Source organism: Trachypithecus francoisi, unplaced genomic scaffold (genome assembly GCF_009764315.1).
Source record: "Trachypithecus francoisi isolate TF-2019V2 unplaced genomic scaffold, Tfra_2.0 Lachesis_group13, whole genome shotgun sequence".
NCBI classification, from domain to species: Eukaryota; Metazoa; Chordata; class Mammalia; order Primates; family Cercopithecidae; genus Trachypithecus; species Trachypithecus francoisi.
Window position 1 is genome coordinate 77,249,734 of NW_022681458.1, and position 25,362 is coordinate 77,275,095.

General features: G+C 36.0%; 1 protein-coding gene across 1 annotated transcript in view; it reads left to right on the forward strand.

Moving 5' to 3' along the window:
• The first annotated feature begins 419 nt into the window (after positions 1-419).
• Positions 420-25,362, forward strand: part of SCN3A (sodium voltage-gated channel alpha subunit 3) — a 115,949-nt gene continuing 91,006 nt past the window's right edge. The window contains exons 1-2 of the mRNA XM_033231269.1: positions 420-946; positions 19,287-19,477. The gene's annotated coding sequence lies outside the window, so the exon portion shown is untranslated. The remainder of the gene's footprint in view (positions 947-19,286; positions 19,478-25,362) is intronic.

Here is a 25,362-nt window from a genome sequence, read left to right on the forward strand (position 1 = left end):
GTGTCATACACATGTACCAAAATAATCCAAAGGTCTATACTCCATAGGTTCACTGATGTATAGAATATTTTTCTACATTTAGATATTTCTTGCAAATATTTTACCAGAAAGCAACACAAAAATACGATCAGTGAGTATGTGTTACACTGTTCTCTAAGGAGTCAAATTACTCACCTTGGAAATAATTCATCCCAGGAAAAGAAAAGGTTTTCAAAAGACCAGAGCAGGCCACAAGGGAGCTTTTACAAAACTCCACACATAAAGGGTAATGTAAACTTAAAACCTAATTTTCCAACAGTAATTTTTATATCTTTTAATTTTAGTAGTTTATGCATGAAACAATCACGTGAAACAACAAAATGATAAAATTTAGAAAAAATATTAGTAAAATGCAAATAACTGAATATGTAAAAGGGTCCCATACATATTTATGTGTAGTAGATAAGTTACATTTTTTTAGTGTGTTGGGAAATTTTAGCTCACATCACCTCTCTGCTGTCATCTTGGGGCACTTTCACAACTACCATGCTTCATACAGGTTTCCTTTCCTCCCCATGATAGAGGATAATGGGAATGTACTTTCTTTGGTTCAATTTTGTGTGCGTCCGCCAGTAGATGGCGGTACCACTTTGAGTGCTATCCGCCTTTTTTTCTTTCTTTCTTTCTTTTTTTTTTCTCAAAGCTGTTTTCTGATATATGTTGGGTACCATAGAGTGAATCTCAGAACAGGAAGCGGAGGCATAAGAGAGAGGATTCTGGAACGGTCTCTTTGTTTTCTTGTCCACAGAGAAAGAAAGAAAAAAAGATTGTAATTAATTTGTAACCTCTGTGGTCAAAAAAAAAAAAAAAAAAAACTGAACAGCTGCAGAGGAAGACACGTTATACCCTAACCATCTTGGATGCTGGGCTTTGTTATGCTGTAATTCATAAGGCTCTGTTTTATCAGGTAAGCTGACAAAACATTTCATTATCTGCACCATAGAATCTAGCTACCAGGTCATTTTTCTTACTTTAAAATCATCTTCATGCTGCTATTTTTAACCCAGTGTTGTTTAAATGTAAATTACAGGAACCAAAGGCATCGTTTGATGTGTAAACTGCTTACTATTTCTTTATCTTTCAAAGAAAACAGAGTCTGTCTGGAAATGGTGATTTATGGTACATACTAGGCATCAATGGTCTTGTGTTTTTGTAGATGCTTATGATTTATTGTATTCAGAAAAAATTTTTTTATTATACTTAAAGCTAGTCTAATGAGTTTCCTGGCTGTATGTCATCTATTTAAATGCTCAGTGTGTTCAGTATTTTTAAAACATTAATGTATAGTGAAATTGGAACTATCATTCTTGTGCTTTAGTCTTTTATTTAACAGCTTTAGAGAGGCCATGCATATAGGGAATGATAACAATATAGAGGTGTTTGGCTTTGTGAAGCACACTATCATTTTTCTCTAAAATCTGTTTTCATAGAGAAAAGAACACCAATACTAACCATTTAAAAGAGGTTGAACCTTCGAAAAATAAAATTATCTCTATATGTTCCATAATATGCTACTACTTTATCCTTTAATATATTCATTTTATATTAAGTGTTTACCTTTTAATTTATTGATTTAAAGATTATTACATCTTCTTGATTAATTGTTCTATGAGCTTGATAGATTATTGTTTTTTTCTGTATATATTTAATAACTGATTATTTTTATTAATTACCAGGAAGAACTACTGGAGCCATAAAACAATAATTTACTTTATCTATGATCCATATTTTCTGTAGTTGTATTTAGAATATTCTATATCATAACCATAAATGTTTCATTCAGTTTGCCACCACATAATTAGAATAAGAAATTATTGACAGAAATCTACAGGTATAAATTGAAAGATAAGTTTTAAAAATCATACGTGTTTTTAAAATACACAACAGGTAGTGTAATGTGGCTTATGAGGACAAAGATAAAGGCAAAAGTGCTTGTAGGAATTTGCATGGAAACATTTCATCACATTCACTCCAAATAGAGTGTACCCTATATTAAATGAAGACCTCTGATTTCAACAGGGCTTCCAGTCAGTACTGGCTAAAAGGGCTTCAAAAATAGAATTTGAGGCCTCCAAACTGTAATTTCTAATGATATGTTAAAAAATATTGACATTTTACTTAACATTTTACATTGAGTAGCAATAATTGTCCCCCTGAAAACATTTCAAAAGAGTGATTGCCTGAGAGGAGAGCCCTGGGTCTTGTCTATTTCAGAATAATTCCTACCATAGGATATAAAGAAAACTCTTTTTTCAGACAGTGTTCCCAGAAATGGCTGTTCATTAACTTGATTGTATTGTACACACCATGCTTCTCTACAGGTGACTAAATGTGAGTAACTTTGCTCTGTGTAAGCACCAGAGCTGGTCTTGACTGAACTGGTTTACATTTATGAATGAATGCTTAATTTTGGCCCCAAATGTTAACTTTTATTTTTCTTGGTATAGTTGCAACAATCTCTTAGTTATTCATCTATACATGTGGTCACCATGTGAAAAGCAGATACACACAGAGTTCTTCACTTCACAAAATGTGCTCTTTCAAAAATTTCGGAAATTAAACCTGTTTTGATTAAATGATATATCCAACAAGTTTGAATAACTTACTCTTTAAAAGAATGTAGTGGTGATTGCATTTGTAAAGTTGAGAAAAATGCTGTGATTTGAGTACTGAAGATAAAAAGGTTGAACCCTGAGCTGAAAGTCTTGGGATCTGGTTCAAGTTCTGCTACTAATGAGTTTTATTGCCTCAGAAAAGACACTATGGATCACTGAAGAGCATTTTCCTTGCCTATAAAGGAAGGAAATTAGAACCAAAGCAATATAAGAACACTTGGTTTTTAAAATTTTCTGATCCTCCTTTATTTGGATTTTTCTTCAGTTGGTTTCTCAGCTTAATTAAAATACAACTTTGACTCTCACTGAGTTGTAAATTTTGATTGATGTGCTAAACATGAAAGTGGGAAAATAGAGAAATAGGGGCGTTTCTTGGCCAGTTCCTTCTGTGTTGGAAACTAGTAGGGAGCAATATGGAGAAGTGGTTAAGAACAAGAGCTTGGCAGGTTACATTTTGTGCCCACTATTACTTGACAAGTTATCTAAACTCTCTGAGCCTTTATTACATCACCTATAAAACAGGAATAATAACGACTGTGTTGCAGGATTGTGTAATTAAAATAATGTCTGTTCACTGCTTAGTATAGATCCTGGAACATGATTACGAACCTCCTTCCTCTCTCCCCCGCCAACCTAACTCACATCAAAAGGAACAGGATAAACATAAAGGCATAAATTTTCATCATTGTTATTATTGTTATCGTTAGTGCTGGTGATATAATACCTTCCACCACAACAGGAAGGATAGAATAAAACTGCCAAATAATTATGTACCTGAAAAGTGAATAATTCTCATCTTGGAAGAGTGCCCTTTACAACAACAATTGTGTACCTATAATAATATCACTTAGTGTTTAGCATTCCAGGCAATTCTTGGAGAGTTTATACAACTCATAATACCTTCCATAAGACAGTTATTTATGCCCAATATGCTATCATGGACTTCAAAACTTTCTTCTTCTAATGAAAATAGAGGCAAAGGGCCTTATTTCATGTTCCCTTAAGAGGATATACCTGTTAGATAAAAAGTCTCTGTAAAGATTCACAAAGGGAATCTATGTTTCACCAAAACCACATTTAAATGCCAAGTAATTTCTACTAAGACCACCAGACAACAACCAAAATCTCAGGAAAGTCTTTGCTATGTGATCAACTCACAAACTCTCTAATGTTTCAATTCTATTAACGGTACAATAAGATGTGGAAAGGCAGAATTGTGCTTGATAAATGGTTGATGGACTGCAAAATCCCTGCTTTCCTCCAAAGGTTGTTTCTAAGTGTAGCTTCATGCTCCTGACAGCTGTGTGCTACTGGGGTCTTCGGGAGCTAGAACTGGGATGACCTTTCAGCACCCCAGGCCTCCTAATCCTTCCCTTCAACCACCCTGAGCCTCTTTAAACTGACTCAAGTAACTGTGCTGTCAGTTTCATCTTCATGGCAGCCAAGATGACTTAACGGACTCTTGATTAGGCAGATCTGAGAGGGCTAAGAGCTTGGGAGCCTTAAAAATATGAGGGTAGTGTTTCTCCACGAGACAAATGTGGTGCTTGGAATTTGTTGCTCATCTGTCTCTTAGTTCTAGGTCACTTCTAGCTCTTATGAGTTCTTATTTTTAGGGTTGAAGTTAACTAAAAGCATCCATAAGAATAAGCATTTAAAGATTTTTTTTCACCAAGGAATGAACATGTGATTATATAGTGATATTTCTTTACATAGGTCGCTGTGAAGATTACTTTTTTCTCATTTTCAGTTATGTATAGAAACATGAACTCACTGAAGTTTGGGAATTCATGTTTCATTTGTCACCTAAAAATATATTATTCATTCACACCTTAATATTAATGGTTGTTTTACCAGTTTTCCAAAACTGTGAGGATTAATTACCAACCTACCAATGAAATATAATTATTTAACAATCTATTTCTATACTTTTAGATTCTATTTTACATTTTCGATTAATTTTAATTCTAACTGCTTTCATTTTCAAAATTTCATGCTTATGTTTTACCTCATAAACAACTTTCATGGCAAATCAATATAGAACCTGACATCTGAATTACTTCTTGAGGTAGATTGAACAATTCTAACGAAGTAGTTAGAAAATTTGGAAGAAAGAAAATCATATTCTTGCTTTGTATTGCCAGTTCACACATGTATCTTTGATTGAGAAGCTACTTTTTTAGTTCAGCTTTACCTGAAAATATTTTTCACTCTAGGATGAAATTAACACATTCTTTGTTTATATTTTAATGGGATATAACAAGTGCAGGCACCTATTTCGGAGCAGAATAGTGTTTCCTCTCAATAATACAGCAATAAATAAAATCCTGCTCTTTTGCTAAGCACAGACATACTTCGTTTTATTAACTTCCTGATAGGCACCAGCTCTTTGGATACCTACAATTTGAATCTACATCAGACATATAATTTGTTAAAGTAGAAGAATTCTTTAAAATTTATATGAATACCTACTTAACTGGATACCACAAGTTTCAATGTGCCAAGTATTTTTTTGGTTACTTTTTAAAATATCCCACTTCTTTCCTATAAGGATTTGAAATGATAAAGGACATTGCGGAAAACATTTTAAAGAAGGTTTACCCAAGATCTAGGAATAAAGAATGACTGAAAGGTAACTTACAAGCAAGTTTACAATATTAAAATACAGCACATATAAAAATATGCTGGATGTAGTTGTGTAAATGAATTTTCAGGGATTTTAATTCAGAGAAAACTTATGAAATCTGGAGTTATTTCTGTAAGAATTGAATTCGGTTTTCAGTTTTTTTGGAGACTGCATATAGGGAGCCCTTCATATGATTAAACTCTGTGCTGGAGCAAAGTTAGAGAAATGATGGTCCCTTAATTATTAAATAGTGGTTTAATATTATTTTATTCAATGGGTGAATTCAAAGTCACTCTTTAAATAACTTTGACCATTTTCTGCCAAGAAGCTCCCTTTTGGGAATTTTAATCTCCTGATTTTCAGAATATACTTTATTCTTACTTTGGTTGTACAGAACATTTTGTCCTTTTCCTTTCCCAAGAAAGAGCTTGAACTGGAATAATTCACTAAATTCCAATTCATATGTCTAAGGAGTGACATGGCACTTCTGGTCTAGAGTCCAACGTATTCTTGCATAAGATTTAATAGGACACATTTTGTAGGCTTAAGCCTCTATTTGAGGACTAGTCACCTGTTTGTTAGTTTCTCTGTCTCCTTGGTGTATCTGCTTGTGACATTTATTTTTCGCCATGTAAGTTATTTTCATTATGCCTAACTAAACATGTTCCCAAGTACTCTGAGCATTTTCATGGAAAATATATCATGGAACTTATATTATGGTTGGTCATGACCTTAAATAATAAATTCTAAAAGAAACGAACATAAATTCCTACATGGGCAAAGTAGGTAAGAGAAAGCAGTGAAGCCATTCCAGTTGGGCCTGAAGAACTAGAAAGTGCATGCATGCCCTTTTTAAAAATGGAAAACGCCTTCTCACTACTAGGAGAGTGTTACATCAAATGACTTCTCTGAAGAAGCTGAAAAATCCAAATTGTTAGTAAAGATTTCCCTCTGTTGTTAAATGGAGTCATCTATTTCAAATTATTTATAATACCAGATAGATTCAATAAAACACATGTATAGGCAGGATCTGGCCAAGGAATTACAAAGTTTCTTTTTCTCCTTTTGCCAATCTAACCAGTACTTTTGTCAGTGAGGGAAAACAAACCTCATGGAGAGGAAACCACTTGACCATATTTAGAAACACAGCCACATTGGTACTCAGATTTCTTTTCTCCCAGTCTAGGCTCAGTCTGTTTCATTTCAAGTCCTTGAATCTATGCATTACCTTCTTGATTTCTAGTTTTCTTCCCAATATTAACATCACCACAACACTTAGCATCATTGATTTTTTTTTCTTTTTTTCTATTGCTATTTTCTGTTGCTAGTGATATCTTGTTTCTGCTATGCTATTTGTTGCAATATGTAATATTCCCACTTCCACTCTGTTCTTTAAATACTGTTGAAACTTGTTTTTAAAGTTTAAAACTTAGGGCAAACACATTGCCGTCCTTTACCTCTGAAAGGGAAAAATATTATTGATATGATATATACATGTCCTTGAGACCTGTATGGTCTCAAAATTCTAAAATGTTTTATTGTCTTTTGTCATAGCCCATAATAATTACATTTAAAATAAATCCTTCCTTAATATCATTTTTTTACAATAGCCTTAGGTTCTATTATTGATCTTTTTATATTTATACCAAAAATTAATGTAAACTATTAAATTAGCATTTGAAAAAACAGGCAAAAATATAATTTACAATCATATTGTGTTCTCTTACACTGACATAAAGCCTGAATAGTATTGGATAAGAATACAAATCAAAGATATATACCTGGAATGAGAACTTCTTGGCCAGGAAATAGGAAGTAAAAGAAGAAAAAAGCAAAATGAGAGAAGCAAAAAACAGATTTATAGGATCTCACCAATAAAAATGTCAGGAGAAAAAAAAAAACACAGCTAAAGAGAAAGAGATATGCAAGCATGCTGAGAGAAAACAAAAAGAGGTAGAACATTATGAGCTGATTCAGAGAGTGGCCCACAGCTGTGGATGCACATTAGCCTCACATGGGAAACTTTAAAAAAGAGCAATGCTTGGCTCCACCTTCAACCGATTCAGTCAGATTCTCTGAGGCGGAATCTGGGTATCAATATTTGTTTAAAAGCCCTGCAATTGTAGTTCAAATGTGTAGCCAGGTTTGAAAACCAATTGACTAGAGAAAGAGAAAAATAATGGAAGCCAATGAAAACTTGGCTAGGGAAGTGAATGATAGTTGACAAATGCTTTTCAAAATAATTTCAGAGTGCTACCCAGCGGGAATGTGTTAAGTAAAGATATTACGCAAATACTTAAGGAAGCAACAAAAAATACGCTTGTGTCCATTTCTCCCTTAGTTGAACACACTGGCATTTACTGATGTGTTTAAATAATTTACATTTGAAATTGTTAATTTATCATCCCAAGTATATTTGAAAGTTGATTCAGCTGCTGGTTATGGAATATTTTGCAAGCTAACCATGCAAACAGTGTACACATTTGGAGCTGAGCATCCATAACTTCAGATTTGTACAACCATAGATTCACTCACTGATTTATTTCTTACTTATAAATTGCTACCTGGAGAACTAAGTCTTGAATAATCAAATAAGAGTAGGTCTACTGAAAGATATTCTTTGAATCTCCAAATCATCAGTTGAGAGCAAAACACTTTGATTTTTAAATTTTTAAAACTGTAATTTAGGCAGATTTGGAGGAAAGACAGATTCTGTAAATGAACATATTTTTTAAAACCAAAATGCATTTTAAAAGATATTTTCAGAAAATGGTATATCCGAGAAAGAAGTGAATTAATCTAATAGTGGAGCGAAATTAATAATTAATTGCATTTCTTAAAAAGAATCTCATTCCTAAGATGAGTCAGCTTTTAAGGAGACATTTCCTGGGTTAACACCCCCGTTGCTCTTCCGGATTGGTTTCCCACAGCTGAGTAGGAGACATAGAGGACAATCCTCTACAGGTCCTTCAGAGAAGATTATATCCTAAAGTCTTTTCTCTAGAGGATCATGATTTAATATTAATAGTTAACTATGTTTTCTTCACTCATCTCTAACATTCTGCCAACGTGGTCAGTAAAATGATTCTCATCACAGAAAATATCTGTTAAATCTCAAGATGAGAATATCCACATTTTGAGGCAGGTTGCTGGTGCTTCTGTGAGAAACAGAAGAAATACAATATCATGTTCGAGGCCAGGGTTGTGATGAATGTGTGTGACACAATGCTTGTGTCCTCCCACTGGGACTGGATCATTTACTTAAAAAAAAAAAAAAAAAAGAAACCCAACCTCTATACACAAGGTAATTGGGAAGTCTGCAATGAAAACATAAATAAGAAGCCAATAAGCTATTGATAAGAATGAAAGCCTGAACCAGGGAAGGAATGCTTTTATGAAGAAGGGTCACCTTAAATAACATGATCTGTGTAGAGGGTGAATAATTTATGGTTCACATAACCATTCCCCTCTACCAACAGGATGACAATTGTAAGAACTAACTAGATTCTTTTTAGGAAACATTCCAACTCCTTATTCAAAAGCACTTTGTACATTTTGAAAAGGAAAGGGTAATGCATGAAGGTAAATGAAAAGTGGCAGAGCACATCCAAATCAAGATGCAGATTTTCATGCAAATAAACACTAGAGGTAAGATACACCATGAAAACAATAGTCAACTCCCTCTTATGCATTTGTAAGGTATGGTTTTCTACTCAGTATCTTAAAATTATCCTGAGTCATTGTAAGACACCTTTTTTAAAAATATCCCATTAAATCTATAGTGGTGCCAGTTCAGAAAACACTTTGTGAGATCAATTTAATCAGAAAATAATACACTTCCTCCTCTCCCCCAACAATCCATATCCCTCAAGAAAGCTAGATTTGGGAAGTTTCACACTTAACAAAATCGTTTCTATTTATTCTCTCCATTTATTTCTGAACAAAAATTTTGAAGACAGATATTTAAGACATTAAAAAAGGCACTGGATGTGGGAACTCAATACTTTCCAATCGACTTTTCTGTAAACCTAAAATTGTTCTAAAAAAATAAAGTCTGTTAATTTTTAAAGAGGAGTGGCACTTGAAGAATGAATGAACTCAATGTCTGATTTTGCACTGGCAATTTTATCAGGATCCTGAATCTCCATGTCCTTGAGGGGACAGTTCAGGCACCCCGCAGGGCATCTTTCCCTCCTGGCATCTTCCCTCTCACCTCTTCTTAGTTTTTTCCTCAGGATTACTGCCCTCACTAGTCAGTTTCTTATTTACCAGATCCTCTATCCTCTGGAGGGTGAAGACAGACAGACCATGCTAGTCTTCAGCAGTTTGGTTGCTACAATCCCTGTTTAAAACAAAACTTTTTATCATATGTAATTTTCTCTTACCTGTGGCATTCTGGATCTCCTGTAGCCTCAAAAGAATTGAGCACTGAACAGCATCCCCTTCCTGTCCTTATGTGCAGAGACCTTTTACTCTGCATTCCCCACTGCAGTGAGTGGCATCATCCACACCTCAAGCAGTGCACACAGTCGTTTGCTCTATTTCGGTGCCAATGATGTGCTTAGAGGCTGAAGGAAAAACACAGATTCTCTGGGTCCTGAATTCAGATTCCAGGAAAGACTTTTCTTTTTCTTTTTTTCATCTTTTTCTTATTTCAAAGGGCCCTTTTTGGGGGAGATGTGGCCAAGTGACTGGTCATATTTAACTGAAAATCAGACTTAAAGTTTTCTAGGTTTTTTGTTAACTGCAATTTGTACGGAATTTATCAGTAGGAAATTTTTTTTATATTACCATTTCATGAAGATGTCATGTGTACAAAATTGAATATCTACAGTTAGAAAGGATTCAAGAGATAGTTCTTTTCAGCAACTGATCTTCAAGTCATATTCTACTTAAGGCATTATATTATTTATTCATCAAGAAACAGTTTAAATTGGGACTAGAGAGGACCTATGCAAGCATCTAGTTCACTAAAGTCTTCTAAAAATGAATATATCCTATAATAGATGTGACACACCTACCTCAGGAACATGATTTATAGAAGGTTTAGTGACCCACGTTCAGGGTATAAGGGTATTGCTATCCCCTCAGAAGTTTCTCTCAGAAGGGAGAAACATTTGGAGTAAGTCTAGTACAGAGTACCAAAGTCTGGACACTGAACTAGAGTTTTAGTGACAAAAGAGGTGCTACAAATTAACTGGTCAATTTCCCACCTCTCCCTTCTTTTTTATGCATATAGACACTAAACATCTCAGATCTTGAGTGTTCAATATATCACACAAGTGATAGCAGAGACAAGTCTAGAATACAGGTTGTCTGATTTGCAACTTGTATATCTCTCCTTCTGTTTTCCTCTTATCTTTTCATTAAGTCTCATTTCTAAGAAAGATAGGGCAGGGCATGTTTTTCTAGTATATTGCATTATCTTCTGTGGCACCATCTTAGAGTCATCCACTCTGTAACACTATAACCGTGTATCTAAGGGACGTGCTTAGTGGGGAAGGCCTCTTTATGTGATTGGATTTTTGCTGATGAAGAATCAAATGGCAGCTGAACTTCAGACACACCTAAATCATCCTGTGCTCCGGTGTGGTTTGCCATTTGCACCCATCTGAAAGCAGTGATTAAAACCTTTTTGCTCTGAACTAGACAAATCCCAGTCCTCTGTATTTTAAATCTCAAAAGAGCACAGATAACATGTGGAGTAGTCAACACCGCCATCTCAAAGTAATGTAAGTCATACCTCAAGTTCCCAGTTCTCAATTTTCCTCAGGTTGCCAAGTGAAAAAGGCAGTCGACTCTCAACACTCAGTTGTGAAAACAGTGCGCTGTCATTTTGATTACAGTCAGTAAACAGTCTGTGTTTGCCTGGAAAGAAGCTGCCTAAAGCACATGGTACCAGCAAGCAGTAGGAGACATGTGGCTGAGGGCAACACATAGGGCTCTCTATTATGGCTGATGTTGGGGTAGGAAAGGGATCAAGGATTGTTCGGAGGATGCTGTTTGCTTTATATTTGTCATGTTGCCCATGTACTTCAAAATAGAAAGCTTCCTGTAATTCTGTTATATTCTGATTTGCATGTGGTTTCTGCTCCTCTGCACACACACAGAGAATGTTCACTTATGAACAAAGTAGCTTTTTCACTATGGTGTTTCTTAGACCGAAAGACAAAAGCAGCAACCTGACTACATAAAATAGAAAAACTATTGATCCAGAGAGAGCCCCCTCACCCTTGTAGGACATCTCAGAATAGGGGATTCTCCCTTCGCTTAATTCTTGCATTTGTTCATGGGTTTGATCGCTTGGAGGACAGTGATGGAGTAGGGAACAAGTATATCTGAAAAAAGCACTGTGCTTTAGAAATATAATGAGTCCCATGTATGTAGTTTTAAATGTTCTAGATTCTAATATCAAAAAAGAGGAAACAATAAGATTACTTTTATTAATGGTATATTTTATTTAAGATGATATGTCCTAAATATCATCATTTCGAAATTTGGCACCTACCCACATTTCAAATGCTCAGTTCCTCATGTGGTCAGTGGCTACCATATTGGACAGAATGTTTGTAAAATTTGTTTCGGGCAATTGTATTCAATATATATCGAATAATGTCCTGCTTACTATGGTGGGTAGTTAATATACCCTTATCCTCAAGGAATTTAATAATAAATGTAGAAGCAATAAGGCACATCTTCAATAACAACAGAAGATAGAATATATATAATTACCGTAAAAATTTTAGACAAGATGTGTGTGCTCTGGGAGTTCAGAGGAAGGCAAAACGACTTCTGACTTGGAATTGGGGTATGATGAGCCTTGGAGTGCAAGTAGGATTTTAACAGGTGACAGTTAGTGGTCAATGGTATTTCAGACAGCGTGAACATTTTTGAACGCCAGATGTCAGAGGCTGGGGTCTTTTAGGGAATGGAAATATACAGAGTATGTAAGATGTAGCTGGAGAAGTTCATTGGTAAGATCATTGTAGAGAGGCTTTGACTAACTTTTCCAAAGAAAAAGTTATAGAATTTGATGGCAACATTTACTAGTCATGTGACCTTGAGCAAGTTACTTGTTCCCTCTGAACCTTATTGCTTTCTTATCTAAAAAATACCAACAACAATCATATTTATCTTATATATTTGTTGTGAATATTAAATGAAGTAATCAGTCCCTGATAAGTGACAAGTGCTTAATCCTTGTTCTCTATTATCATTCTTAATTCTCTAAGATATTTTGGAATGGGAAATACTTTAGGAAAAGTATTCAGTCTTCAATTTGCTTTGTTTTAAAGGGAGTCTAGTAAACTTGGCATAGTTATATAATTATATTTGAGGTAAAGATGACTTTAATGTATGTATTTTGGTCTAGATTAAATAAGGCTACATAATTAGTAAATATGGTGCCTACAGAGTTTGGCTTTGTTTTTCCTGCATTGAGTCTTTTTATGTTTTATCATCTTAATATCTGTATAATACAAAACAAAATTATCTGATTTACTTAATCAATACCCCATTAGTGGACAGTTTCATTTTTTCTAGACATTGCTATTATAAAATATGTTGGCATAAATAGAATATGTGAGTTTCTAAAGATTGGGCTGAATTCCCAAATAATACATCTAAAAAAAATTTATTAAATTTTTCAGAAACCAAAATTAAATAATTCATTGATTTTAAAAAAGTATTCATTGAGCACTACTATGCGGGTGTACTGTTCTAGACACATGAGATTCAATGGGGAAAATAGACCCCAAAAAGTCAAATATTCCAGCCCCCGTGTTGTTTCTGTGCTACCCAGGAGAGACATAAAATGAATAATAAACATAAGTAAGTTATATAGTACCTAACAAAATGATAAGTGACTTGGAAACATCAGAGCAGGGTAAGAGATTAGAGGAGAAGTGTGAGTAGGTCTCTTTAAGAAGGTAAACTTTTGGCCAAGACTTGAAGGAGATAAGTGAGTTAGCCATTCAGTTTTCTAGAGGAAGAGCATACTGGAATGGGAGAATAGTCTGCGTGTGCTTCCAGGTACAGAGGACAGCTGGAAGCCAGTTTGGCTACAGAGAACTGAGGGAGGAAGAGAATAGAAGGAGATGCCTTCCCCTAGATAACCAAAAGGTCAGACAGATTATAAGGCCTTTTAGGCAATTGTAAGGATTTGGGACTTTTTTTCTGGGTAGCTTCTGGGGGCTTCTGAGCAGAGGAATAAGATAGGATTTGATTTTTATATTCTCAAATCACTGACTGGCGAGGTAAAAACAGGCTGTACGGGAGTCAGGCTGGCAGCAGGGAGACTGAAAGTGATTGCAGGCTTCTGTGTAATACTGCTGTAAATCATTTCAAGGTTCCAGATACAGGAAAATTACACTATAGGACATCAAATGAATAAATAAATGAAACTGAAGAATCTGTTATTGTCATCTTTAAGCAACCGCAAAAATGTAAGTGATATGCCCAGTATACATGTTTCTTTTTTTTTTTTAGACTTCAAGTTCTAGGGTACATGTGTACAACCTGCAGGTTTGTTACATATGTATACATGTGCCATGTTGGTGTGCTGCACCCATTAACTCGTCATTTACATTAGGTATATCTCCTAATGCTATCCCTCCCCCGTCTCCCCACCCCATGACAGGCCCCAATGTGTCGTGTTCCCCTTCCTGTGTCCAAGTGATCTCATTGTTCAGTTCCCACCTATGAGTGAGAACATGTGGTGTTTGGTTTTCTGTTCTTGCAATAGTTTGCTGAGGATGGTTTCCAGCTTCATCCATGTCCCTACAAAGGACATGAACTCATCCTTTTTTATGGCTGCATGTGTTTCATGGTGTATATGTGCCACATTTTCTTAATCCAGTCTGTCATTGATGGACATTTGGGTTGGTTCCAAATCTTTGCTATTGTGAACAGTGCTGCAATAAACATACGTGTGCATGTGTCTTTATAGTAGCATGATTTATAATCCTTTGGGTATATACACAGTAATGGGATGGCTGGGTCAAATGGTATTTCTAGTTCTAGATCCTTGAGGAATCGCCACACTGTTTTCCACAATGGTTAAACTAGTTTACAGTCCCACCAACAGTGTAAAAGGGTTCCTATTTCTCCACATCCTCTCCAGCACCTGTTGTTTCCTGACTTTTTAATGATTGCCGTTCTAACTGGTGTGAGATGGTATCTCATTGTGGTTTTGATTTGCATTTCTCTGATGGCCAGTGATGATAAGCATTTTCTCATGTGTCTTTTGGCTGCATAAATGTCTTCTTTTGAGAAGTGTCTATTCATATCCTTTGCCCACTTTTTGATGGGGTTGTTTGTTTTTTTCTTGTAAATTTGTTTGAATTCTTTGTAGATTCTGGATATTAGCCCTTTGTCAGATGAGTAGATTGCAAAAGTTTTCTCCCATTCTGTAGGTTGCCTGTTCACTCTGATGGTAGTTTCTTTTGCTGTGCAGAAGCTCTTTAGTTTCATTAGATCCCATATGTCAATCTTGGCTTTTGTTGCCATTGCTTTTGGTGTTTTAGACATGAAGTCCTTGCCCATGCCTACGTCCTGAATGGTATTGCCTAGGTTTTCTTTTAGGATTTTTATGGTTTTAGGTCTAACATTTAAGTCTTTAATCCATCTTGAATTAATTTTTGTATATGCAGTATACATGTTTCTAACCTTAAAAAAAAACAAAAACCAAACAAACAAAAAAAACCATAAAATTCTGGATTCTATAAGCTAGGTATTGTCAAAGTGCGGTTCCTGGGCTGGCAACGTCAGCATTATCTGTGCATTTGTTAGAAATGCAAAATTGGGTCCCACCCATATATACCTGGGGTGGAACCCAGAAATCTGTGTTTTAGCAAGATGTTAGCCTGGTGATTCTGATGCTAAATTTTGAGAACCACTGCTTTAAATTAGGTTGGTGAAACTAGATGGCCTAAAAGATTGTTTTCAATGTTAGGATACAGTGCTTCCAAGTTCATTTCTTAATGTTTATTTTTATTATAAAATTAAGTATAGTCCTTGAGAAAAAATGGCTTATAAGAAGTATAGAATCATGCTAAAGAATGAAAAAGTCTTAAATCACATAAAGGAATTTTATTTTTATTTATTATATCCCACTTCTTTTAAAAAGTGATGCTAAGTTTTATATATATGATCTGCATCTTTTACAAGTAGCACAGGTGATTCTTTTTTTAGGTGGGGGGAATGGAGTCTCGCTCTGTCACCAAGGCTGGAGTGCAGTGGCATATTCTCAGCTCACTGGAACCTCTGCCTCCCAGGTTCAAAGATATATAAATATATCTTTGTGCAATAGGAATCTCAAGACAAGGAAAATGGAGAAAATGTACGTGATACATTTGTTAAGGACTGTATGCTAATGAATTTACTCTTTCAAAATGTATACTTAGCTCTGAGCCTCCCGAGCCCAATGTTTTTAAAGGAAGAAATGAATTTTATACAACACAAAGAAAGAAGTCTCAGACTTTAACTTAACATGGACCACCATGAAGGTGGTCAAAGTTGCTACAAGGAGAATCTCTGGAGCTCCCTAAGAACGAATGGACAATTTGGTTTCCTAGACAACATTCCAGTATTTTACCCTATGATATATTGGTGATTTGCCCATTTGAAGTTACCTCTTTAATAGGAACCTGAAGTCTTAAAACCAAGTGAGCAGATCGTAATTGAGACTGCTACCTCTTCACAGAGGTTGAAGAGCCAACCAGGTTCCCACCCAGATGGAAAGCTGTCCCTTCCTCATGGCAAAGCTTGTGAGTTCCTCCATGATCACCTTTGGATCTGCTTCTGTTCTTGCGCAAAATGCTGAATAGCCAGAATTTTACAGCCTGCTGCATGACACAGATGGTTGTAACCTGGAAAATTCTTAAGCAGGTATATCATGTCATCAGTATAAAGGAAGATAAAAACAATTGAAAGAAAATAAAGTTGCATTCATGGCCAGAAATAAAGGGTAAAGATGCGAAATGATGCTAAAAATAGTGGAGCCATAGTAAAACAAAAAATTTACAAACACTGGGAACTAGAAGATCTTAAAGGCTAAATAAATTTTCAGGATAAACTAAAATAACCACAAAAGAGAATACAAACAAACTTACTTCTAGAATATTCAATTGTTGATATTAGCATGAGCATTAATAACAATACTAAGTAGAATCAGCTTAAGAAAAATAAAATTAAAGGTTTAAATTGTCTAAGACTCCTCAACTGGTGACATCTAGCATTTTTAGGATAGTGTTTCTATCATGCTATTTGAGCTATCACTTCCTTATTTGAAAACTGAAGAATTTCCCCTAAATTACTAAATTGCTGAAATTTTATTAAGATAATTTCAAATGCAGGCTAACCATTTTGGGGGGATCTCCAGATCCAATCGATGTATTAGGTCATCTGAAAGCAAAGTTTCTGGACTGTCTTATCTCATCACCTTCTAAATGAAATTCACTGAGTTTAACTAATTGCAGCCATCAGAGAAAAACTTTTTTGACTGAACCTTGTACGTATCTGTGCAAAATTAAACTTAAGATGTCTGTTGAGTGTGTTGCCTCATCTCCTTCATACCATATCCTAAACAAACTTTCCTCCCTTCAGTTTAGTTCTTGAAAAATGTTTGCTTTTTATACATAGCTTTTAGGAAATGTGTTTGTTTGTTTTTTCCTAAAATAGAACAAAACTCATGTGATCCAATATGCTTCCATTTTTTGCTTAATTACTGGAGACATTAGAGAGAAACTCTAGGCTTGATTACCAAAAGCACTCAGATTGTATTCTTTACTCATTCCTTCAGAGCATCCTTTCTCAAATAGTCATCTATGTATCGCTTGCACAAAACTGACTTGGAGAGTGTATTAAAAATGCAGATCCCTGGGCCCTACCTCAAATCTACTTTTTCAGAATCTCCAGAAATTGAATCCAGAAATCTGCATTTTTACAAGTAGCACAGGTGATTCTATTTTTTTTTTTTCTTTTGAGGGGAGAGGCGATGGAGTCTCGCTCTGTCACCAGGCTGGAGTGCAGTGGCACATTCTCAGCTCACTGCAACCTTCACCTCCCGGGTTCAAGCGATTCTCCTGCCTCAGCCTCCTGAGTAGCTGGGATTACAGGCGTTCACCACCACGCCCAGCTAATTTTTGTATTTTTAGTAGAGACAGGGTTTCACCATGTTGGTCAGGCTGTCTCGAACTCGTGACCTTGTGATCTGCCCACCTTGGCCTCCCAAAGTGCTGGGATTACAGGCATGAGCCACCGCACCCTGCCGCACAGGTGATTCTTACGCTCACTGAAGTTCAGAATTGCTTAGAGTCCAATTTTATATAACGGTTAATTTGTAAACCAGGGCTGCTTTTAAACATGAGTGACATGCAACTCTTATTAAGATATAATACAGTTTGAAGTATGTGGCCTAAATTGGAGGATGAATCCACATGAAGGAATCACTGCGATTTCCCGTGGATACTTGGGATTAAAAACAAGAAAAAAAAATTCTCTCTCTTGAAGCCAAAGCCATGAAATACATTTTCTCCAATCTGTAAATCAGTAATTTTCACAAGGATGGGAAAAAGAAAGATAATTCAAGCAAATCAGAAACTTGTGGGATGCTTTCTCAAACTCTACCCTTCTACTTCTCCTTATTCCCTCTTCGATATCCAGCCTTCCCTACCTCAAGCCCCCCACATCCCAGCAAAAAGCTCTCAAATATTTTAAAAAGGTATTTTGGGGTTGTTTAACATACTTAACATCATGTTCATCATAGCTCAGGCTGGAGGTCAAAGTATTTAAAACTTAGTTACTTGTGTACTATGAAGACAAGGGAAATAACATGTATTAAGCTTAAGGCTGTGAAGTAGAGGGAACTAACATTTATTGAATGATTATAAATTTATGTAACAATCTATTGCTCAATTTCTGAAGCATGGTGTGTCTGATGGATATTGTCATTAGCATTTGTGTTATTGTTAGCACTTACTGAGAGGTAAGAGAGGAGAGGCAGAGGCCAGATCATAAAGGCACTTCCGTACTTTGCCAAAGTAATTCTGAGTCACTGAGAACCACTGACAGATTTGAACAAGGGTAGGGTATGTGTTTTGAAACCATCACTCTGGTAACAGAATAGAGAAAAAAAAAAGTAATGGCTTAGGAGAGAGTTCATCTGGAGACAAAGAATTTATAGACCATGTATAAAATTGTAAAAGTGAGATTTAATGTTTTTTTGTTACGGTAAGTGGTCAAGGGAAATTTACTGGTGAGAATTCATGACTACTTTGGCTTATGAGCATTGCATAAATGAATTGCAGTAAATGTTGTTTTAAATGTTAATTACTGATTGTAGAATTATATATATTGCCCTTTGAAATAATTATTATTGGTTTAACTCTGCTAAGCCATTGCTGTTGGTTATAGCAAAAAGGAGTATGACATCTGGTTATTACATTTAGGTTAATATTTAGCATGCAGGCTTTTTACCTCAGCTTATCTAAAACGTACTCTTAGAAGCTCTTGTCTTATTTTAGTAAGCCTATCAAACTGGGTTTTAGGCGGAGAGGAAAAGGAACTAGAAAATGACCTATAACACCAATGTGAACCACATGTTCCACTAGTCTACCTCTTTGGTCTTTGAGGTATTTGAGGAAAAGAAGCAAAGGGGAAGATGTAAGGAGGGAAGAGGAGAGAAGGAAGCAAGAGGGAAGAACAGAAGGATGCTCAGGAGTGCCAGCATGCCTTCAGAAAGAGTAAATGAATCAAGGCTGCCAAAGAAGGAGGAAGTGCCCCTGTCCCCACCCTAGGATCCTGGCAGTGGTTCCTGGTCCTGTTCTTCCTAAGTCATGCTAGGGCATGCTTCTAACAGGGTTTAAATATCCTGCTTTGCATCATCCCTGCTTTCTCGATCTAGGGCTATAAAAAAAGGAATAAAACCCAGACACAGAGCCAGAGCACCCCTATGCCAAATGTCAAAGATTATAGGCTAATTTCACCTGTATTCTCTTTCTACACAGATCATGGAGCAAGAAAGCTGAAGCCAAGCCACGTCAAAGTTTGTCAGGGATGAGATAACCGTCAAGGATTCATAGTAGAGCGGCTTACTGGGAAAGGAGCAAAGAATCTCTTCTAGGGATATTGTAAGAATAAATGAGATAATTCACAGAAGGGGCCTGGAGCTTTTCCGGGAAAAGGTGCTGTGACTAAGGTAACGAAACAACTTCTGGGTATAAATTTGTTTTTGTGGAAAATAAACTAAAATGTCTACATTTAACCGGGACACCTGTATCAGGGCCAAAAGAAGGCGGAGGGGTGTTTTCTTCCTTCCTCTATCAGTTTGTTCTTCCAATGAGGCAAATATATACAGGGAGACATAGCAGAGATGACATTAGGGGATGGAATGATGCCAAAGGCTATTGATGTAAGAAAGAGAGATTAACTCAGTTTTTTATATATTTTTCTTTTAAAAGAGACATTCATCCTGTGTATTTAGTAAATTACCCTGGACTGTATTTACTTTAAATTTTGTTATATTTATTTGGTAATTGGATCTATGGCTCACCTGACTGTATGGGGTAAAGGTCATCCAAATATGTGGTGAGTACTTGGTTGTGAGCTGGCTTCTCAGTTGGTCAAGTTTTTGAACTGACCAAAGACTATTTATTTATTTGGTGTATCAGCTGCAACTAACTAGAAAAACTGTCTAAAACTGTCTTAGTCAAGAAAGACGTTTATTGAACAGAACAAGCAGTGCAGAGGTTGTTTGGGTCCACAAGCTGAGTGATCCATCAAAGGCCCAGGGGTAAATATGTCTCTGTGACCTGCCACCCTCAGTGTGTCAGCTTTGCCCTCAGATTGGCATCGCTTCTGGTTTTAATTTGGCTGAAGTAGTGCCATGTATTCTATCCCAATAGAAAAGGGTCCAGAGGACAGAGAATGCTATCTTCTCTTTGTTCTCTTTCTTGGGAGTGAAGAAACTTTTTACAAACAACCACTTGACTGAAGTCCCCTCACCTTTCACTGGCCTGAATTAGACCACATACCTTCTCTTTAAACAAAGATTGGCAAGGGGCTTGAAGGAAGCGTCTGGAATGGAATGAATACTGGGGAGTCAAACACACAGTTTACTTTGCAAGCATTTAAAAGAAACGTTAAAAAGCTAATAAACCCAATGATGCTGATTTGTCCTTTAAAATGTTGACTTAATTTTTGTTACTAGTTAGCAGTTGTCTCTTCAAGCTAATAACTATCTGATAAGGACGAAGTCACAGGAAATATCAACCCCTAAAAATTAATTAGTTCCAGGATAATTATCTTGAAGATAGAGATGAACTCATGCTTTTTTTACTAAGCTATTTTTTTTCAGAGCCATGACATTGAGTCCAGGTACAGAAAAACAGAAATAGATCATCCTGTTAAATAGTTAGCACAGGTTGGCAATCATGTGTTTAGCTAATAGAAAAGGAACAATAACATAAAGAGGGTCTAGATTTCATCTGTATTTGGCTATAACATGTGTTACCCTTGCTGTAGAGTTACTTTCTGAAAAGGTTTATTCAGACTAATAGTAATGCTGATTTCCTTGACAATACATTGAGAGCAAGAGGTACCTGACATAGAAGAAGGTAGCCTAGTCTTTTAATTTATCATTAAATAACTCCAAAGTGTGTAGCATACATGTGAATGTAGATGTGGGTTTTATATTTGTTATTAATTCATTCTTGTTTGCTGTATCTTCTATGTGGAAATAAAGATGAGGACTATATTGCTACACTTCTTAGATTATGCCACTCATTCCTGACACAGGGCTTTATACATAGTAACCTCCCAGTAAAGTAGTGATTTATCCTAATTTTGTTCCAGCAAACATCAAGAATCTTCTCATTTTGCAGGCTTAGGTACCCAGGCTTTTTTTTTTTTTTTTTTTTTTAACTAGACAGGTTTAAATCTTGGCTCCTTGGCTTATCTAGCCTACCTGCACCTAAGTTTCTTGATCTTTAAAGTGGAAATAATAATAGTATCAACCTCATGAAATTGTAATAGTGATTAAATGGGCTAACACGCCACCTGATTAAGGAGACACATCAACCAGGTATTATTTCAAAACTATTGAAATTATAGAAAATAGTATTTAATTCTGCCTTGGAATGTGTCCAGTGGTTATCATTATAATGTGCTGAGTGCTCTATGTATGCCTTTGATAAATCTTATGCTGTTGGGTGCATATGCTGCCTGAGAATATTGGTAACTACCAGACAATCGTTAGCCTTAAGTGAAAATTTTACTGGGAAAATTAACTAATTTTCTTCAACAGTTAGGTAGTTAGTTGGTCAATCTGGTCTTTTACATTTGACCCTTACTAGAATAGTCTCTTGTAGTACATACCGAGAAAATACAGCATCCCTCCTCAGTAATGGACCCAGTCCATCACAGCAATTCACACTCTCCTTCTCAAAGACATGAAAATGCATTGCAGATTTTTTTAGTTCTGTCTCAAGTTATATGACATAGTGCAACTTTCCATCCATAAAGATGAAAAATTTACAGCCTTCTGATACAATCTTGTTTCCATGGAAACAGACCGGAACTAATCGATTTTGTCTGCAACATAATCATAAAAATCCCAACAGAGAGAGGGAAAGAGAGACACTACTGATACTACAGGTTATGGACCAATACAATTTGCCAAACTGTCTGCTACTCTGGAAAATTAGGCAAGGTGAGAACTCATAGGCCATGACTAATGGAAAACAAAAATTTTTGCTTAGTAATGCCACAGCATATCCTAAAAGTTTACAATGGCATTTTTCTAGATTCTGATTCATTAACAAATATTAGTTTTGTACTCACTGTATTGGCTGGCTTCAAGTACTTTCATAAGATTTTGTTAGCATCATAGTACACTGATATGTGAAACTGGAAAACTGAAATGAACTAGTCAAATCTATTTTTCTGTAGTTATTTATATACAGCTTAGATCTTTTAGAGCAAACCATATAATAGTAAGATTTAAGACAAATACGTCAACTATAATAGAAAAAGTCATAATTTGTGTTTGTCAGTAGACATTTCTGATGAGATTACTTAGCTTCTTTGGGACTGTTCTTCATTTATTTTACAGGCAGAGAGTTGGACTAATTGTTAAATCCGAAGTAGGTCTTCTAATTAGCATCTTGGAAATTCCTCTTTGGCATCTAGGTAATTGTTCTAACTTCATTGCCTATCATCCTCTATGTTCCCATTACTTAAAAATTGGTAACTGTGTGAGTCTTGTCTCTTCACTCATCACCCTTTCACCATTTTTCCCTAGGCAATGCCATGCATATTCTTAGCTTCAGCTTCAACCAGTGACTGCTCTTTTTTTTCTTTTTTTGAGACAAGATCTTGTTTTGTAGCTTAGGCTGGAGTGCAGTGGCGAGATCATAGCTCACTGCAGCCTTGAATTCCTCGGCTCAAGCAATCCTCCTGCCTCAGCCTCTGAGGTGCTGGGATTACAGTCATGAGCCACCATGCCCAGACTCATCCAGTAACTTCTTAATCAACTTCACCCCAGCCCAGACAGCTTTCTGAGTTTCAAATCCATATTTTAATTATATACCCAGATATCTCACAGCTATATCAAACTGAACAGGTTCTAAACAGACTTTATTATCATGCCTTACAAACCTCCATTTCTCTATTGGGTTAATGTCAATTTGTGGCTTAAGCTGGAAACCTGGAAGTGAGCTTAACCCTATGACTTTAATTCACATCTCCTATCAAGTCAGTCACAAAAGCTCATTGTTTTTCTCTCTTCTATACTTGTTCATTAAATACACTCTTCTGGCTGTGGTTTTTCTCCCTAACTTATTGATGACCTACTATTAATGTATTCCAGGCACTGTGCTCACCCTTTAGGTGTATTTTCTCATTTAAATGTTATATTAGCTCTATAAAGTATGAACTATGATTATCTCCATTGTGCAGCTACAATTATAAAGAACAAAAAAGCTTCAGGAACACAGCAGCAGAGCCAGGCCTTGAATCCAGTTCTGATTGCCAAGTCCATGCCTTTTGGTACCAGAGCTATTGTCAGATCCTTTACTTCTCTTCTTTTGACTATTGAGTGGTGTCTAACTGCTTTCCTCTTGGGCAGTTGTTCTCAAAGTATAGATTTTAGACAACTAGGGATTCCTCGGGCGCTTTGTGTGGGAGCTTTGAGTTCTAAACTACTTTCGTAATAATACCAAAATGGCATTTGTCTTTTTTCATAGTTTTGGCACTTGCACTGATAGAGCAATAGGCATGTGCTAAAACTGCTAATGCTTTAGCAGGAGTCAGTGCAGTAGCATCAAACTATAGGCGTAGTCTGTGTTTTCTTCATTGCTTCACACGCTCAGTAAGAAAAATAATACCAGTTCACATAATACATCCCTGATGAAGCAGTACATGTTAATTTTGCTCAAGCACAGCCCTAAAAATCCCTATTTTTAACATTCTGTATGATGAAATAGGAAGAATAAAGTATTTGACTGCGTACTGAAGTGCCATAGTTGTCTTTAGGAAAAGCACTTGTGTGATTGAGTCAGGAGCTGAATAAGCCACTTTTCTTTTTTTCATGGAACACCATTTTCACTTGAAAGAATAACTGACAAACTATGGTTATTCAGACTTGAGTATTTGGCACACGTTCTCTCAAAAATGAACAAAGGGAAGGCCTGTCACTTCAGGAAAAGCAAATAACAGCATTTGTTGTCAATGTTAAAACTGGAGCTTTCAAGAGGAAATTGGAATTTGGGAAAACTTTTACCTGCCACTGGGAGCTTGACAGCCTACCCTTACATTACAACTTTTCTCATGACATTAGTGGTGATAGTAACAAATGTGATTTTTGGATATTATATAAGAAAATGTGTTAAAATTTGGAAGACGTTCATAACAACGTGCCATTTTCCAAATAATCCGTGCATGATGATACAAAATCATGCATGATTACTTAAAAGACCTATTCAAAGGACAAGATAGATCAAAAGTTCATTGATATGATTCTTGGTTTCACACAGCTAATTTAATAAGCTACCATTTGTAGAGTTTTGGTGTGATATTAAAGAAGGATATTCACAGTTACCTGGAAAGGCAATTAAAACACTCCCTTTTCCGGACACACAAATATGTGAAAATTTTCTTCTTATATTTCAATAAAACAACATATTCCATCAGACTAAACACAGAAGCATTCATGGAAATCTAAATGTATTCTCTTAAGTGACATAAACATATTTGACTAAATGTGAAACAAATTCATCCCCATTAAATTTTTTTCTGTTTTGAATAATATAGTTGTTTTCATTAACCATCTGTTGTCTGTATAAACATACAAGTGTTTATTATTAGTTTAAAAGAATTTTTGCATTTTTTCATTTTAATTTTCAATATGGTATGTATGGACAGCTAAGTCCTCCCATAAACAAAAGCTCTTTGGGTTCACAGATAATTTTAAGAGTAGAAAGAAATCCTGAAGCCACAACATTTGAAAATGACTGCTCTAGGGTCACTCCCTGCCTGTCCACCCTTCATACTGCCACCAATTTTCCAGTCTTCACGTTGATCATAACACTCCCTATCCATGGCATACTTTCATGTGTAGTACAGGGTCCTCAGTGATCTATCCTGCCTAACTTTCAAGTTTTATGTCATACCACTCCCTTCCGTGCAGGGTGATGTCCACCCATAATGAATTTCATGTCGTTGCTCCCAAACTCCCCACACTCTTTCTTGTCTCTGCATCTGCACACATGCCGCCCCCATCCCCGCCTGCTCAGTGTGTCTCTACTAATGTGTCTCTATTAATGTCTCTTCCTACCAACCCCTTTCCAACCACCACCACCACAAGCCCCCAGTTGAATTCCAACTAGCCTGCAAAACCTACTCCAATATCACTTGCTAAGGGAAATTTCCCCAAATCTTACCTCTTTCTCCCTTCCCTGGGAAGAAAAAATTGATACTTTTTATGAACCTCAGACAATCATCAACTGTATATCACTGTATTATAATTGTTTGTATAAAAATCTGCCTCCCACATTGGACTGTCAGCCCTGGGGAAGTGACCATGGG